This window comes from Arachis hypogaea, chromosome 7 (genome assembly GCF_003086295.3).
Source record: "Arachis hypogaea cultivar Tifrunner chromosome 7, arahy.Tifrunner.gnm2.J5K5, whole genome shotgun sequence".
NCBI classification, from domain to species: domain Eukaryota; kingdom Viridiplantae; phylum Streptophyta; class Magnoliopsida; order Fabales; family Fabaceae; genus Arachis; species Arachis hypogaea.
Window position 1 is genome coordinate 28892653 of NC_092042.1, and position 19834 is coordinate 28912486.

The following is a 19834-nucleotide window of genomic DNA, read 5'->3' on the forward strand; positions in this document are numbered from 1 at the left end:
CCAGGATAGAGCTCCCTACTGGGCGTCCAACGCCCTAAATGGAAGGGAAAGCTGGCATTGAAAGCAAGCTATGGAGCACATGCTGGGCATTCAATGCCCACAAAAGGGGACAGGGAATTTGAATTCCCTAGCTCTCAGGATCAGTGGGTCCTATAAAATCTTCACCTACTCCACCTTCTTCTTTCATACTTTCACACTTCCCCACACACTCTTCCCTATAAATCCTCATCCAATCACATCCATATCTCTTCCCAAAACCATCATAACTCCCACCACCCACTTCAAATTCAAAATACTTTCCCACCCGAAACCCTCCCCATTCGACCCTAACCCAACCCTACCCCTATAAATACCCCCTCTTACCAACCTTCATTCACACACTACATACACAAAGCCCCCCACTTGGCCAAAACACTATCTCCCCCCATCTCCTCCTATTTTCTTCTTCTATTCTTCTCTTCTTGTTGTTATTTTGCTCGAAGACAAGCAAACCTTTTAAGTTTGGTGCGGAAAAGCCTTGCTTTTTGCTTTTTATTCCCACTTATGGCACCCAAAGTCAGAGAATCCTCTAAAAAGAGGATGGGGAAGGCAATTGCTTCCGCCTCCGAATTTTGGGAGATGGAGAGATTCATCACCAAATCTCATCAAAACCACTTCTATGAAGTTGCGGCAAAGAAAAAGGTGATCTCCGAAGTCCCTTTTAAGCTCAAAAGGAATGAGTACCCAGAGATCCGACATGAAATCCAGAGAAGAGGTTGGGAAGTTCTGACCAACCCCATCCAAAAAGCTAGAATCTTGATGGCGCAAGAGTTCTATGCCAATGCATGGGTCACGAAAAACCATGATACAAGTGTAAACCCAAGTCCAAAAAATTGGCACACCATGGTCTGATGGCGACTCTTGGATTTTAGTCTGGAAAGTGTAAGCTTGGCGCTCAATTTGCTATTGATGCAAGGAGACCCACATCTTTACACTAGAAGAGTTAATTTCGATCAGAGGCTGGAGCAAGTCCTCTCGGATATCTGTATGGAAAAAGCATAGTGGAAGAGGGATGCTCAAGGCAAGCCTGTCCAACTAAGAAGGCCTGACCTCAAGTCTATAGCTAGAGGATGGTTGGAGTTCATCCAACGCTCCATCATCCCTACTAGCAACTGGTCCGAAGTGACCATAGATCGAGCCATCATGGTCCATTGTATCATACTCAGAAATGAGGTAGAAGTTCATGAGGAGATACCTCAAGAGCTGTACAACGTGGCAGACAAAACCTTCACTCAAGCGAGGTTAGCCTTCCCTCATCTCATTTGGCACCTATGTAATATAGTTGGAATTGTCATAGAAGGTGACATCTTATTGAAGAGGAGAAGCCCATCACCAGAAAGAGGATGAAGCATATTACAGAGCCTCCACATGCACCTCATCAAGAGCATGTGGAGCCGCCTCAATCAGAAATCCTTAAGATACCTCAAGGGATGTATTTTCCTCTCCAAAACTATTGGGAACAACTTAACACCTCAATAGGGGAATTAAGTTCAAATGTGGAGCAACTAAGGGTAGAACATCAAGATCAAGACACCATCCTCCATGAGATAAGAGAGGATCAAAGAGCTATGAGGGAAAAGCAACAAAGGCAAGGACGAGACATAGAGGAGCTTAAACGCTCCATTGGATCAACTAGAGGAAGTAGTAGCTGCCCTCACTAAGGTGGACCGGTTCCTTATTGCTTATGTTATTTTTCTATTTTCCATGTATTTTGTCTCATTGTCTATGTCTTGTTTTTTTTAGTGCATGATCATCCCTATCCATGTCTTAAGGCTATAAAATGTTTCATACATCTCTCACCTTACTTAAAAGAAAATTTTATTTGAAAAAGAATGATGAAATGCATGAAGTTCGAGTTATATAATAAGAATGATTCAATTATTTTGATGTGGTGGCATTGCTTTTGTTTTCTGAATGCATGAATGAACAGTGCATATTTGATGTTGGAGTTAAGAATGTTGGATCTTGAAAGAATGATGAAAAAGGAGAAGTATTATTGGTAATCTGAAAAATCCAAAAATTGATGCTTAAAGTAAGAAAAAGTAGTAAAAAGTAATAAAAGAGAAAAAGAAAAAAATTATAAAAGAAAAAGCCAATAGCTCTTTAAACCAAAAGGCAAGAGCATGGGTCCAAGACTTTGAGCATCAATGGTTAGGGGGCCTAAAAGAAACTAAATCTTGGCCTAAACAGTTCAAGTGAGCTGCTTCCCTAACTATATGCTTGTGGCGTGGAGGTTGTCAAGTGAAAAGCTTGAGATTGAGCGGTTAAAGTCGTGACCCAAAGCAAAAAGAGTGTGCTTAAGAACTCAGGACACCTCTATCTGGGGATTCTAGCAAAGCTGAATCACAATCCGAAAGGGTTCACCCAGTTAAGTATCTGTGGCGTTTATGTATCCAGTAGTAATATTGGAAAACAAAGCGCTTAGGGTCACGGCCAAGATTCAAAAGGAAGTTGTGTTCAAGAGTAAAAAATAACTAAACTAGGAGGAGTCAATGATATCATCTGGATTCTAAGTTCCTAAAGATGCCAACACTTTTGAGCTTCAATGGATAGTGAGATGCCAAAACTATTAAGAAGCAAAAAGCTACTAGTCTCGCTCATCTAATTGAAAACTGAGCTTCATTGAAAACTCTGAGATTTAATGTATCCTCATTTTCTTTTTAATCCTATTTGTTTTTGGTTGCTTGGGGACAAGCAACAGTTTAAGTTTGGTGTTATGATGAGCGGATATTTTATATGCTTTTTGGCATTATTTTCATATAGTTTTCATTATGTTTTAGCTAAATTTTATTATATTTTCAAAGGTTTTAGTGCAATATTCATATTTTTGGATTCTACTTTGAGTTGTAATGTTTTATGGTGATTTCAGGTATTTTCTTCCTGAAATCAGAGAGTTTTGATAAAGTCTGATTCCGAGATAGAGAAAGGACTACAGTTGTTGTCAGATTCTGACCTCCATGCACTCGAATGATCATTTCTAGAGCTATAGGAGTCCAAATGGCACTTTGTCAACAGCATTGGAAAGCTAACATCCAAGACTTTCTAGCAATATGTAATAGTTCATACTTTACTCGGGAAATAAAGGTCCAAAACTAGCATTCAACGCCAGCTACTTACCCCAGTCCTGGCGTTGGATGCCCAAAAGGGAGCAGCTAGCGTCCAACACCCAAAAGGGAGTCCAAAGTGGGCGTTCAATGCCCAAGAAGGGTACTAGCATGTGAAGACTTTTAGCTCAACCCAAACACTCACCAAGTGGGCCCGGAAGTAGATTTTCGCACTACAAGCCTAGTGTATCTCATTTCTGTAATCCTTAGTTATTATTTTTAGTATTTAAAGGAAAAGATCACCCTTATTTAAGATCTCTCCTGGCATTATTTGAATTACATTGTTTTTATGTACAGTATGAGCCACTAAACCTCTTAGGTTAAGGTTAGGAGCTTTGCTGAGTTTCATGAATTAATAAAAGTACTACTGTTCTATTTCAATTCGTGTGTGATTCTATTCTAAGATGTATCTTCGTTCTTCAACCTTATGAATGGGATGACCCGTGACAATCATCCTCATTCTACATGGGTGCGGCGCGAGACCAGGCCTGGAGAACGCCAAACCACAAGCTTGATTATACATCTCTTAGACGGCTAATCCACGACTTCGTTGGGTACTTCTCGAGATACCAGTTCAGTCGAGGTATGGGGAGATTATTAGGGTCTTTGTGGTAGAGGCTAGAACCAAAGAGCAGCATTCTCTGATCTGGAAGATTTGACCTTGTCTGTGGCATTTTGAGTAGGATCATCAAAGGGATGGAATGCAGGAGCTTCACCCTCGTTCAAACTGGGCGTACACTAAGCCTGGCGTTCGGCTGAGGGAGGAAGATTAGCAGTCGCGACCATACGGCGTTGATCACTTACGGCCTGCCATAGAAGGAATCACTCACAGTTGGAGGACGACAGTAAGAAAGGTTGATTCATAAGAATGAAGCATCTCCGAAGTCTGAACCGTCTTCTTACCATTGAATTCACAACTACTGAGTAACTTTATCTTTATTTAATGTTTATGCGTTCTTCACAACAAATATCATTTATATCTACCTGACTAATATTTACAAGTTAGCCATAGCTTGTTCAAGCCGACAATCTCCGTGGAATCGACCCTCACTCATCCTAGGTATTACTTGGACGACCCAGTGCACTTACTGGTTCAGTTGTGTGGAGTTGTGATTTTCCGTGCCACACACCAATTTGCCTTTAGATGGTGGTGGTGATTGAAGAAAATTTGTGGATAAAATCTGGGTGATTTTGTTTTTTAAAGAAAAGGTTAATTATTATGTGTTTATTATTGTTAATAATTTTAATTAAAAAAGAGAGGTAAATAGAAACTTGTTCGAATCATTTTAGTCATTTTGGGACAAAATTGAATCGTTTTAAATTTAGGGTTTAAAATTAAAATTTTGAATAAATATTGAGAATATTAGTATTTTTTTTGTTAAATATCTAAATAGTTATCTACACAATAGCATGAAACTAAAAATAAAATTTTCTTTTATAAATTCCCTTAAGTATACAAAAGTAAGATAATTTTATTTAAAAAAAAGAAATCTTAATACCATTAAATTCATATAAATTAATTTTTCTACAAAATTCTTTTACCTATATTTTTAACAAATGGCTGCCAATCCACTACATTTCAGCATTATATTCTATTAAATTAATTATATATTAATTGGATTATTTACTTTAGTGACCCCAGTCACCATAGTTGTTACTAGTTAATTAGCCTCTGTGTTTATGCAAGTGATATGATAAATTTGTATGTATATCACATTCTGTCTTTATTTATAATTATTCAATCACATTTATTTTTTAGATAAATATTTATGTAATTAATATAAAAATAATTATTTTTATTGATGTAATATTATATAATTAAATATATATAAAATTATTTTACATTAAAAATATATTAAAATTAAATTTTATTTATATATGTATGGTTATTAATTGATAACCAAAATGGAATGAAAACATTTCTTAGAAACATAGTGATTGTTTTCATACCCTCAAACATATATAGTACTACTTTTCTCTGTCTCTCTGACCTTATTGTTATTATGATTAATTTGATTTACTCATACCTAAAAGATTTTAACCAACATTTAATCCATACGGTTAGAGAAGACGAAGTTTCCTCCTGTTGCCATTCTCTTTAACGAAACGTATAATGTACTGTTAGTGCTATAACTTAATCTTTGATCTTACACGCACCAACATTTTCTGTATATGTGTCTAGCTAGTGTCCTCATGTATATTTCAAAGAGTTTCTTATATAATTCCAATAATAATTATAGGAAACACTGTTGTTTGCAATTTTGCATTTTTGCATTGTACCTCTAGGCGTTCCAATTTTATGTATAAATAAATTTGAACAGGTTAGTTTCTGGTTAATGAAATTAATAAAATATGAGAACATAGATTTGATCATTTTTTTATAGAATATAGATTTGATAAGGTACTATAGGAAAAATGCTTTTCCTAATGGATACACTTTCCTAAGCTATTTACTAAGATCACAAGCTAATCTAATAACAGAACGTGTACCAATTATCAAAACTGAATAACTAACTTGATACACTTGGCATAATTAACGTTTTGACTAATCATTAACACCCTTTCAAATTTAGGTTGTCATAATCTTGCACCTTAAGTTTGTCTCTGAACTTAGTGAATAACTTGAGGGACAATGGCTTAGTGAACATGATCCTACGCTAGAATGTGGTCTACATACATCTCTTTTTATTCACTATTTTCTTGTAAAGGTCAATCTCCAAATGTTTGCACCTCCTATATGTTAGTTAGATACCAGAATTAATAAGGATAGCATAATATAATTAAATTTAAGAAAAAAAATGAAATTACACAAAAATTTAGATAATAATAAAAATAATATAATAAAATGATAAAATTATAATTTTTTAAAATATTTAAAAAGTTATAATACTATTTTATACGTTATGGACACTCATAGAAAGAGATTACAACCTTATTATTTTTCTTTCTTAATTTTCACTCAATCACACTGACATTGAACATGAGAAACTTCACTTTCAACAAACAAATACATCACCTATATATAATTTTCTTGTGGAGATGCATTTGATTTATAAATTATCAAGTTGTGCATAAATTACACATTATAAATTATTTGTATAAATTGCACAAGTGGTGTGTACTAATATCTCTTTTCACTTCAATTTTATCAAGTTGTAATATTTGACTAGGATGATTATGTTTATGTATCATCTTTAAATCAATCAAGTTGTAGCACCATATTTTGATTCTAGTCAAAATTTTATAATGTTCTTTAGTTTTCTTCAAACTTTAATTTGTTCCATTATTTGTATCACTTGAAATTTTTAGGTATTTTTGTTGATTTCAAACTAAAAAAAAAGAATTTTACTTTTTCTTTTCACAATCTTCTAATCAAAATTACTTTTTTGGTGTATTCATGTTGTTCATATTTTTAATAGACTAAATGAAAATCTGCACCAACAATCAAATTTATCTGTATTGATTGATTTTGTCATGATATCTTTAAGGTTGTCGTTGGTGTGGATTTTTTGCATATTCACTTTTCCTTCTTCCACTGCTTCACAAATAAAATGATCTTGAATACCCATGTGTTTCGTTCTTAAATAAAAGGCTGGATTCTTTGCGATATGCAAAGCACTCTGACTATCACAAAATATTGGAATCATATCCTGATTATGACCGAGTTCCTCCAATAACCTTTGCAGTCAAATTGCTTCTTTACAAGATTGCGTAACTTCCATATATCCAGCTTATGTAGTTGATAATACTACAACAACTTGTAATTTTGAGAACTATAATACCCTTACTACCAGAATGTCACCCTTCTACCTATGTCACTCTGGTAGAGAAAATATTATGACAACGTCCATATATTTGGTAATAAAATAGTAGCCTTTAATTCGAAACGGTATTGATTTTCTTTTGAAAAATCAGAAATATTTTTTTTTGTTCGTACGCACATACATACAAATATATATACACAAAGAATATTATATTCACATTCAAATATATGTACATATATACAAAACTATGTCATAAAATCACAACTCCTATCCCTCTTTACAAAATGTAAATATCAATAACAAAGGCGAAGAAAAAGACATCTATGATAATATAGCTATAAGGCACAGAAAAATCTTCGTAGACTTCCTTGTCCGTTTCCTGAAAAAGATAAAGCTGTAGGGGGTGAAAACCTAACCATATGGTCTCACCGGAAGAGTTTTAAAATTGTTATAGAATGATATACATATATAATCAAAATCCGTGTAACAATAGTGATCATTGCTCGTCTTATGAATCCTTATCTCTAATTTAACTTATTTCATTATTAAATCCATCCAATCCCTTACTCATCAATTCCTTAACCTCAATCTTTATTTCAAAGTTATGCGATTATTCATTCAAAACCAAAATCATCAATCACACCACCACAAGCCAATGTGCATATCAAATTTTTTACCAACTTACCAAGATGTATAGCTTATCCAATTACGGCCTCCGACCCAAACAAAATCAAACCACGGCCTCTGTCCCAAAAAATAATCAAATCACAGCCTCCGACTCAAAATATAATCAAACCACGACCTACGGCTCAGAACATAATCACTCACAAGGCACCACACTCCACCATAATCCGAATCAACAAGTCACAATCACAAGTAATCAAACAATTACGTACATAGAGAACAATTATGATAAGTTGTCGTACAATTAGTAGTTACACAAATTATTAATTAGGCAAACCAAATCAATTATGTACACCCAAACAATAGCAATCAGATACACATGATGCATGCCTGTCCTATTGACCATAAGCTCACTTGTTGGTTATAATGCCAAACCCTACACATCCAGTAGCTAATTCGGACATTGAATACCACATCACAAAGCAAGTGGGACTAACCACAATTCTTGCATCTACCCATGCAAGTGCTTCACACTGCAATCTAGAGCAAGTGAGACAACGCCTCAACCTTTGCATGTACCCAGATAGGTGCCTTTCACCACATCCCAGAGCAGGTGAGATAACGTCTCTACCCTTGCATCTATCCAGGCAGGTGTTTAAAATCTCAACCCAGAGCAAGTAGGACGAACAACAACCCTTACGTCTACCCAGGTGTCCCAAAGCTTAACCTAGAGTAAGTGGGACAAATCCACAACCCTTGCATCTATCTAGGTAGGTGTTTCTAAAATCAAGTCGTTATCGGGGAATGATTCATTAAATTCATCATATCTACCCCCAACATCAAATACAATCATTTTCATCATCAAATTCTTTATTAACATAATCATAATCTCATACATCATTATTTGATTAATCACTTTGTAGGCTATCAAGACAAACTTTCCTAAATCCTCAATTTCAATTTAAATTATCTCCAAGATTTTTAACCGTTATCTCAAACTTAAATGAGTTAAATCATAAACCAATCTCTTAAATTAACAAAATCATAGAACTCATTCTTGTTTAACCTTGAATAATCAAATTCATTACTTTAAATTTATTAAAATCCTTAAATCATAGCTCTTTAATTAGAATCAATCAAATAAACTCACTTTTGATTTAACCAAGTTTTTCCAAAACAATTTACAGCTTCACTTTTAAGTTTAAGACATTCTTCAAAAGTACAAAAATCTGTTTCGTTTTCACCAAATCAAATTCAAATACTTTAACTCCTCTAAAACTTCTCAAAATAGAATGTTTCAATCAAATCAACCAACTTCAACTACTTTTTCAAACTCAACTTTTTCTCAAAGACTCAAAAATTATTTATTCTTAAATATCAATTTTCATTACTTTATTTTTCGCTTGAACTGCCCCCAAAACATAATCCTTTTCATAATTAATCAAACCCAAAATGAGTTAATTCTTATTATTCAATTTCACGTAAAGCTTATAAAAAATTCGGCAGCATCATCTCTAAAACTCGAACTTTACCACTTTTCAAGGGTTCCAACCAAACCAACATCTCTCATCAACTGCTTCAATATCAAACTATTTCCTAAATATACATATAAATAAGATCATCCAGAACACTCAATAATTCTCAATACAAACCCTTCAAACAAATCAAGAATCCCAACAATCAGGAAATCAAGTCAATCACAAGCAATCCAATGCTTCATTTAATTCTCAATCCAAACCCAGTTAACCAGTTTCATTCATCCGAACAGCTCAAAGTAATTCATAAGATTCACATAATCACAAAAATATATTTTTAATATCGATATTGATTTATAACAATTCTTGGAAATAAAATGGGTTTAAGAAAAAGCCCCTACTTTGAATAGTCAAAACCCATAAAATAAACATGTCAAAAAAAAATTTTTCTCTTGGCCCGCAATAGTGGCAGCCACAGCCACAGCTCCATTATACCCGTAGCCATAGCAGCAACTTTAATTACAAATATGCAATTACCGAAACTCGACCCTACATCACCAATACCTCAAAATCTTCAACAAATTATAACAAAATACTGATTTTCAAGGGTTTTGTTCCGATGGTTACCTAAAACTGGAGGTCGATCTCGTACGAGATCTTCTGTGTTGAATGGAGCGGTTGTGTCCGACTTGTTGAACTTGGTGGTAGTGCTGATCCTTCGTCCCCGGAGGGTGGGGGGTACCTGCAAGGGATTCCAATGCTTAAGTTAGCAAAGGTATTAAGCAGGTATTTAGTAGAATTAGAGTATGAGTTATACCTGGGTGCTCCAGTGTATTTATAATGGTGAGATGTGACCTTCTTTGGATAAGATAAGTTAGTTATCTTATCTTATCTTATCTTTTGTCGAGGTCAGCTTATCTTCTATAGAACCGCCCTTATCTCTATAGGCTTGGGCTACCTTTGGATCGGGGTCGTATTCCTTGAGTTGGGCCCTTCTTTGGGCTTTCATGTCGATTTGGCCGAGTTTTTTTACGAAGAAGTCGGTCCGCTTGACCTAAAGAGGTCGGTCGCTTTGCTACTGAACATCCCGGCTCGGACAGCTCGACCTAGGGTATGAACAGTGCCCCTGCTTGAGCTCGGTCTTCTTTTTTGAAGTCGAGTCCTTGACTTCAGTCCTTCTCTAGTGAAGCCGAACTCAAGCATTTTGTCGATTCCTTTGTAGAAGCTTTTTGAATGTGGAATGTTTTTCTCAAAAAGCGCGTGCTTTTATATCAGCGCTTTTGGGAACGTGCGAGGGTTTAATACCTTCATTAATTGGTATTAATTGCCTCGTTTTCCCTTGTGGCCTTTTATTTTGAATTTGCGATCAGAAAACGGTTTCCCTTCTTCGCTCCTCTTCGTAACTTCTCCCTTCGTTCTCTTGCTTTCTGTCTTTCGCCCACATTTTGCTTTTCTTGCATTGCGGCGCCGTTCAGTGATCGGTGATTCCGTCTCTCCATCTCCAACTTTTCTGAAGCTTCCAGAGTTTTTCCAGGTTGGTTCCATTTTATTTTCGTTTTGCTTTGTCTTTAATTCTCTGGTAAATTGTTGATATTTGCTTGAATGTCGAAAAAGTTTGAACCTTTCTTATGATCTTGTGTTTTCTCATCGCTGTAATGTGTTTTTTCTTCTTCGCATATTCCTGGTGTTTTGGTGCACGAAATTGTGATCATCAATGGCGCCATCAACATGGTACGCTCAATTGCAATCTTAACTTTTTATCACAACTTCGCACAACTAACCAGCAAGTGCACTGGGTCGTCCAAGTAATAAACCTTACGCGAGTAAGGGTCGATCCCACGGAGATTGTTGGTATGAAGCAAGCTATGGTCATCTTGTAAATCTTAGTCAGGCAGATTCAAATGGTTATGGATGATATATGAATAAAACATAAAACAAGGATAGAGATACTTATGTAATTCATTAGTGAGAATTTCAGATAAGCGTATGAAGATACTTTGTCCCTTCCGTCTCTCTGCTTTCCTACTGTCTTCATCCAATCCTTCTTACTCCTTTCCATGGCAAGCTGTATGTAGGGTTTCACCATTGTCAGTGGCTACCTCCCATCCTCTCAGTGAAAATGTTCAACGCACCCTATCACGGCACGGCTAATCATCTGTTGGTTCTCAATCAGGTTGGAATAGAATTCATTGATTCTTTTGCGTCTGTCACTAACGCCCAGCCTTCAGGAGTTTGAAGCTCGTCACAGTCATTCAATCATTGAATCCTACTCAGAATACCACAGACAAGGTTTAGACCTTCCGGATTCTCTTGAATGCCGCCATCAATTCTAACTTATACCACGAAGATTCCGATTAAGGGATCCAAGAGATATCCACTCAATCTAAGGTAGAACGGAGGTGGTTGTCAGGCACACGTTCATAGGTGAGAATGATGATGAGTGTCACGGATCATCACATTCATCAAGTTGAGGAACAAGTGATATCTTAGAACAAGAACAAGCTGAATTGAATAGAAGAACAATAGTAATTGCATTAATACTCGAGGTACAGCAGAGCTCCACACCTTAATCTATGGTGTGTAGAAACTCCACCGTTGAAAATACATAAGAACAAGGTCTAGGCATGGCCGTGAGGCCAGCCCCATGATCTAAGATAGCATAAGACAAAAGATAGCTACCCAGATGATCTAAGAACTAGATGTCCAAAGATGAAAATACAATAGTAAAAGGTCCTATTTGTAGAGAACTAGTAGCCTAGGGTTTACAAAGATGAGTAAATGACATAAAAATCCACTTTCGGGCCCACTTGGTGTGTGCTTGGGCTGAGCATTGAAGCTTTCATGTGTAGAGACTTTTCTTGGAGTTAAATGCCAGCTTTTATGCCAGTTTGGGCGTTTAACTCCCATTCTTGTGCCAGTTCCGACGTTTAACGCCGGACAGTTTTGAGCTGATTTGGAACGCCAATTTGGGCCATCAAATCTCGGAAAAAGTATGGACTATTATACATTGCTAGAAAGCCCATGATGTCTACTTTCCAACACCATTGAGAGCGCGCCAATTGGGCTTCTGTAGCTCCAGAAAATCCACTTCGAGTGCAGGGAGGTCAGAATCCAACAGAATCTGCAGTCCTTTTCAGTCTCTGAATCAGATTTTTGCTCAGGTCCCTCAATTTCAGCCAGAAAATACCTGAAATCACAGAAAAGCACACAAACTCATAGTAAAGTCCAGAAAAGTGAATTTTAACTAAAAACTAATAAAAATATACTAAAAACTAACTAAAGCATACTAAAAACATACTAAAAACAATGCCAAAAAGCGTATAAATTATCTGCTCATCACAACACCAAACTTAAATTGTTGCTTGTCCCCAAGCAACTAAAAATCAAATAGGATAAAAAGAAGAGAATATACTATAAACTCCGAACTATCAATGAAACTTAGCTCCAATTAGATGAGCGGGACTAGTAGCTTTTTGCCTCTGAACAGTTTTGGCATCTCGCTTTATCCTTTGAAGTTCAGAATGATTGGCTTCTATAGGAATTCAGAATTCAGATAGTGTTATTGATTCTCCTAGTTAAGTATGTTGATTCTTGAACACAGCTACTTTATGAGTCTTGGCCGTGGCCCAAAGCACTCTGTTTTCCAGTATTACCACCGGATACATCCATGCCACAGACACATAACTGGGTGAACCTTTTTAGATTGTGACTCAGCTTTGCTAGAGTCCCCAATTAGAGGTGTCCAGGGTTCTTAAGCACACTCTTTTTGCTTTAGATCACGACTTTAACTGCTTAGTCTCAAGTTTCCACTTGACACCTTCACGCCACAAGCACATGGTTAGGGACAGCTTGGTTTAGCCGCTTAGGCCAGGATATTATTCCTGTAGGCCCTCCTATCCACTGATGCTCAAAGCCTTGGATCCTTTTTATTACCCTTGCCTTTTGGTTTAAAAGGCTATTGGCTTTTTCTGCTTGCTCTTTCTTTTTTTTCTTTTTTTTCTGCAAGCTTTTCACTACTTTTTCTTGCTTCAAGAATCATTTTTATGATTTTTCAGATCCTCAGTAACATGTCTCTTTTTTCATCATTCTTTCAAGAGCCAACAATTTTAACATTCATGAACAACAAATTCAAAAGACATATGCACTGTTCAAGCATACATTCAGAAAACAAAAAGTATTGTCACCATATCAGAATAATTAAGCTAGTTTTAAGGATGAATTTGAAATCATGTACTTCTTGTTCTTTTGTAATAAAAATAGTTTTCATTTAAGAAAGGTGATGGATTCATAGGACATTCATATCTTTAAGGCATAGACACTAAGACACTAATGATCATAAGACACAAACATAAATAAAACATAAAGCATAATTTTTGAAAAACAGAAAAATAAGGAACAAGGAGATTAAAGAACGGGTCCACCTTAGTGATGGCGGCTTGTTCTTCCTCTTGAAGATCTTATGGAGTGCTTGAGCTCCTCAATGTCTCTTCCTTGCCTTTGTTGCTCCTCTCTCATGATTCTTTGATCTTCTCTAATTTCATGGAGGAGGATGGAATGTTCTTGGTGCTCCACCCTTAGTTGTCCCATGTTGGAACTCAATTCTCCTAGGGAGGTGTTGATTTGCTCCCAATAGTTTTGTGGAGGAAAGTGCATCCCTTGAGGCATCTCAGGGATTTCATGATGAGTAGGATCTCTTGTTTGCTCCATCCTTTTCTTAGTGACGGACTTGAGGTCATGCCTTCTCAGTTGAACCGGCTTCCCTCTTGAGTTTCTCTTCCATTGAGCGCCCTCTTCACAAATGTTTATGAGGACTTGGTCCAACCTTTGATCAAAGTTGACCCTTTTTGAGCTTGAAAGGGATCTCGGGGATCACCTTCTTCAAGGCCACAACTTCATAGAAGTGGTCTTGATGTACCCTTGAGATGAATCTCTCCATCTCCCATGACTCGGAGGTGGAAGCTTTTGCCTTCTCTTTCCTCTTTCTAGAGGTTTCTCCGGCCTTAGATGCCATAAATGGTTATGGAAAAACAAAAAGCAATGCTTTTACCACACCAAACTTAAAAGGTTTGCTCGTCCTCGAGCAACAGAAGAAAGAAGATAGTAGAAGAAGAAGAAATATAGGAGATGGAGATGGCTTTATATAGGGGTGGAGAGAGGGTTAGGGTTCGGCCATGGGAGGGTGGGTTTGGGAGGGAAAGTGGTTTGAATTTGAATGGTGAGGTAGGTGAGGTTTTATGAAGGATGGATGTGAGTGGTGAAGAGAAAGATGGGATTTGATAGGTGAGGGGGTTTTGGGGAAGAGGTGTTGAAGTGATTGATGAATGGGTGAAGAAGAGAGAGGGTGGTGGGGTAGGTGGGGATCCTGTGGGGTCCACAAATCCTGAGGTGTCAAGGAAAAGTCATCCCTGCACCAAGTGGCGAGCAAAAATGCTCTCTATGCCAATTTTGGCGTTAAACGCCGGGCTGGTGCCCATTTCTGGCGTTTAACGCCAACTTCTTGCCCTTTCCTGGCGTTTAACGCCAGTCTGGTGCCCCTTTCTGGCGTTAAATGCCCAGAATGGTGCCAGACTGGGCGTTAAACGCCCATTTGCTACCCTTACTGGCGTTTAAACGCCAGCAAGGTCTTCCTCCAGGGTGTGCTGTTTTTCTTTCTGTTTTTCATTCTATTTTTGCTTTTTCAATTGAATTTGTGACTTCTCATGATCATCAACCTACAGAAAACATAAAATAACAAAGGAAAATAGATAATTATAACATTGGGTTGCCTCCCAACAAGCGCTTCTTTAATGTCAGTAGCTTGACAGAGGACTCTCATGGAGCCTCACAGATATTCAGAGCAATGTTGGAACCTCCCAACACCAAACTTAGAGTTTGAATGTGGGAGTTCAACACCAAACTTAGAATTTGGTTGTGGCCTCGCAACACCAAACTTAGAGTTTGACTGTGGGGGCTCTGTTTGACTCTGTTTTGAGAGAAGCTCTTCATGCTTCCTCTCTATGGTGACAAAGGGATATCCTTGAGTCTTAAACACAAAGGATTCTTCATTCACTTGAATGATCAATTCTCCTCTGTCCACATCAATCACAGCATTTGCTGTGGCTAGGAAGGGTCTACCAAGGATGATGGATTCATCCATGCACTTCCCAGTCTCCAGGAATATGAAATCAGCAGGGATGTAATGGTCATCAACTTTTACCAAAACATCCTCCACAAGTCCATAAGCTTGTTTTCTTGAATTGTCTGCCATCTCTAGTGAGATTCTTGCAGCTTGTACCTCAAAGATCCCTAGCTTCTCCATTACAGAGAGAGGCATGAGGTTTATGCTTGACCTTAGGTCACACAGAGCCTTCTTAAAGGTCATGGTGCCTATGGTACAAGGTATTGAAAACTTCCCAGGATCTTATCTCTTTTGAGGTAATTTCTGCCTAGACAAGTCATCCAGTTCTTTGGTGAGCAAAGGGGGTTCATCCTCCCAAGTCTCATTACCAAATAACTTGTCATTTAGCTTCATGATTGCTCCAAGGTATTTAGCAACTTGCTCTTCAGTGACATACTCATCCTCTTCAGAGGAAGAATACTCATCAGAGCTCATGAATGGCAGAAGAAAGTCCAATGGAATCTCTATGGTCTCATTATGAGCCTCAGATTCCCATGGTTCCTCATTAGGGAACTCATTGAAGGCCAGTGGATGTCCATTGAGGTCTTCCTCAGTGGCGTTCACTGACTCTTCCTCCTCTCCTAGTTCGGCCATGTAGGTCATGTTAATGGCCTTGCATTCTCCTTTTAGATTCTCTTCTGTATTGCTTGGAAGAGTACTAGGAGGGAGTTCAGTAACTTTCTTACTCAGCTATCCCACTTGTGCCTCCAAATTCCTAATGGAGGACCTTGTTTCAGTCATGAAACCTTGAGTGGTTTTGATTAGATTAGAGACCATGGTTGCTAAGTCAGAGTGGCTCTGCTTAGAATTCTCTGTCTGTTGCTGAGAAGATGATGGAAAAGGCTTGCCATTGCTAAACCTGTTTCTTCCACCATTATTATTGTTGAAACCTTGTTGAGGTCTCTGTTGATCCTTCCATGAGAGATTTGGATGATTTCTCCATGAAGAATTATAGGTGTTTCCATAGGGTTCTCCCATGTAATTCACCTCTTCCATTGAAGGGTTATCAGGATCATAAGCTTCTTCTTCAGATGAAGCGTCCTTAGTACTGCCTGGTGCAGCTTGCATTCTAGACAGACTTTGAGAAATCAAATTGACTTGATGAGTCAATATTTTGTTCTGAGCCAGTATGGCATTCAGAGTGTCAATCTCAAGAACTCCTTTCTTCTAATTCGTCCCATTGTTCACAGGATTCCTTTCAGAAGTGTACATGAATTGGTTATTTGCAACCATTTCAATTAGTTCTTGAGCTTCTGCAGGCGTCTTCTTCAGATGAAGAGATCCTCCAGCAGAGCTATCCAATGACATCTTGGACAGTTCAGACAGACCATCATAGAAAATACCTATGATGCTCCATTCAGAAAGCATGTCAAAGGGACACTTTCTGATCAATTGTTTGTATCTTTCCCAAGCTTGATAGAGGGATTCACCTTCCTTCTGTCTGAAGGTTTGGACCTCCACTCTAAGCTTACTCAATTTTTGAGGTGGAAAGAACTTTGCCAAGAAGGCATTGACTAGCTTTTTCCAAGAGTTCAGGCTTTCTTTAGGTTGTGAGTCCAACCATATCCTAGCTCTGTCTCTTACAGCAAAAGGGAACAGCATAAGTCTGTAGACCTCAGGGTCAACCCCATTAGTCTTGACAGTGTCACAGATTTGCAAGAATTCAGCTAAAAACTGATGAGGATCTTCCAATGGAAGTCCATGGAACTTGCAATTCTGTTGCATTAGAGAAACTAATTGAGGCTTAAGCTCAAAGTTGTTTGCTCCAATGGCAGGGATAGAGATGCTTCTCCCATAGAAGTCAGGAGTAGGTGCAGTAAAGTCACCCAGCACCTTCCTTGCATTGTTGGCATTGTTGTTGTTTTCGGCTGCCATGGGTTCTTCTTCTTTGAAGATTTCTGTTAGGTCCTCTACAGAGAGTTGTGCCTTAGCTTCTCTTAGCTTTCGCTTCAGGGTCCTTTCAGGTTCAGGGTCAGCCTCAACAAGAATGCTTTTGTCTTTGCTCCTGCTCATATAAAAGAGAAGAGAACAAGAAAATATGGAATCTTCTATGTCACAGTATAGAGATTCCTTGAGGTGTCAGAGGAAAAGAAAAATAGAAGGAGAAGTAGAAGAATTGGAACTTATCAAAAGAGATGGAGTTCGAATTGTTCATTGAGAAATAGTGTTAGTCCATAAATAGAAGGATGTGAGAAGAGGGGAAGAAATTTTTGAAAATTAAGTAAAAGATTTTAAAAACATTTTGAAAAACTTTAATTGATTTTTGAAAACTAAGAGTGGAAAAGAAATCAAGTGATTTTTTCGAAAAAAGATTTTGAAATTAGAAATAAAAAAGATATGATTGAAAACTATTTTGAAAAAGATGTGATTAAGAAGATATGATTGAAAAGTTATGGCTTTAAAAAGATGTGATTGAGAAGATATGATTTGAAAAACAATTTAAAAAGATTTGATTTTAAAAATTAATGACTTGGCTAACAAGAAAAGATATGATTCAAACATTAAACCTTTCTCAATAGAAAAGGCAACATACTTGAAATGTTGAATCAAATCATTAATTGATAGCAAGTATTTTTGAAAATGGAAAGAAATTGATTTTGAAAATATATGATTGAAAAGATTTGATTTGAAAAAGATTTGATTTTGAAAAATTTTGAAAACCTGAAAAAAATTTGAATTGAAAACAAAATCTACTTCGAGTGCAGGGAGGTCAGAATCTAACAGCATCTGCAGTCCTTTTCAGTCTCTGAATCAGATTTTTGCTCAGGTCCCTCAATTTCAGCCAGAAAATACCTGAAATCACAGAAAAACACACAAACTCATAGTAAAGTCCAGAAAAGTGAATTTTTACTAAAAACTAATAAAAATATACTAAAAACTAACTAAAGCATACTAAAAACATACTAAAAATAATGCCAAAAAGCGTATAAATTATCCGCTCATCATGTTTCTTCTTTGCGGTTTCCCAGGGGTTTGCATGTTCTATTGTTGCTTCTGGCTATTATTTTTGGAAAAACTGTCTCTTGCTCCTTAATTTCAAAAGATCCTTGTTGCTTTACCTTTGTGGGAGATAATGATACCTATAGTTTGCTTTTTGCTTGGAGTGCATTTTCTTGACTTCCTCTTGATACTTTTTAGGGTTTTTGCTTGAGTCTGCAAAAGGTTGTGTTTTTGACGATTTTCTACTTGGTGTTGTTGACAATGCTCTTTGCTGGTAGACTGTAGAAAGATAGTGGCTTTGATGATTTTTGTGTTTCTACTTTCTTTTTTCGAAATGCTTTGTTTGTTTGAAGTCTTCTTTTCTTGTTTGAGAGATGCTGGGATGCGAGCTGTAGATTTTTCCTGAAAACCTTGCTTTGTTACTGCCTCCAAAGGATCCCCAGGACTTTGGTTTGAGTCTTGGGGTTTTCCTTTTCTGTTTGTTCGCCTGTGTCGTATTAATCGAGTTGTTTTGTCCTTCGTCCGAGATGTTTTTAGTAATCCCATCTTCTTTTCTTTTTGTAGGATTAGTTGGCCTCATGTCTTCTCGCAATAACATTGTAGAGATGTCTTCCAGAGTTCCTGAGGGGATGTCCGATTGGCTGGACTCCCTTGTCTTGATGTGTGTCTCTGTTGTGGATGCTGAATTTTGCGTAGAGCTGAGGAAGCGTCATAGGATCTGTGGTAATAGTGCCCGGGAGAGGAATTATGAGCTTGTTGCTCCTGATTCTGATGAAAGGGTTTGTTTTCCTACCTCCATCGAGGGAGAGCGTCCCTTCTTCTATGCCTATGAATATTTCTTCAGCCAGTTGAACATTACTTTTCCTTTTACTGCTTTCGAGACCGACCTGTTGTGGTCGTGTAACATTTTCCCATCCCAGCTTCACCCGAATTCCTGGGGTTTTGTCAAGATCTTTCAGCTACTTTGCCAAGAGTTAGGCGTAACACCTTCTCAGACTCTTTTCCTTTATCTGTTTGTTTCTGCCAAGCCTGGTGGTTCTTCCAAAAATAAAGCTTCTTGGGTTTCTTTCAGGTCTGCCCAGGGCCATAAAGTTTTCACCATGTATGACGAGTCCTTTAAGGATTTTAAGAATTACTTCTTTAGAGTTCGTGCTGTCGAGGGGGCCTGCCCCTTTTTTCTTGATGAAAATGATGAGCCTTCTTTCCCTCTAGAGTGGCAGAAGGATGTGAGAGTGTCTCGGTATACATGGGAGATGCTTGACAAGGTTGAGCATGCTTTTGTTGTTGTTCTTGAGGATTTATGGGGGGAACCATCCCATCTTGATACAAAAAGGTTTTTGAATGACCCGTCCTTGGTTCGGACTGTTTTGGGTACTTGTCTGACTTATTTCTGTACTTGTTTTCTTAGTTTTGCTTCCTCTTCTTGTGATTGTAACCCTTTACTATGGCTGATTCTGTATTTGCAGAGATGTCAAAAAACAATGACTTGATGAAGGCCTTCAAAAAGGCAAAGAAGGCAACTGCTGCTCAAAATATCTCGGCTAAGGTGGCCGGAGAGGGATCTTCTCAGGTTCCAGTGAAACCTCCTGTGTCGAATTATCCCGGGCCGAGAAAAGCAATTCCTATTCCTCAGGTTCGTTTGGTCGATCCTCCACAGACTTCTGCCGCTGCTTCTGGTGCTCCTCCCTTAAAAAAGCAAAAAACATCCGAGCCCTTTAACCTGGATGCCCC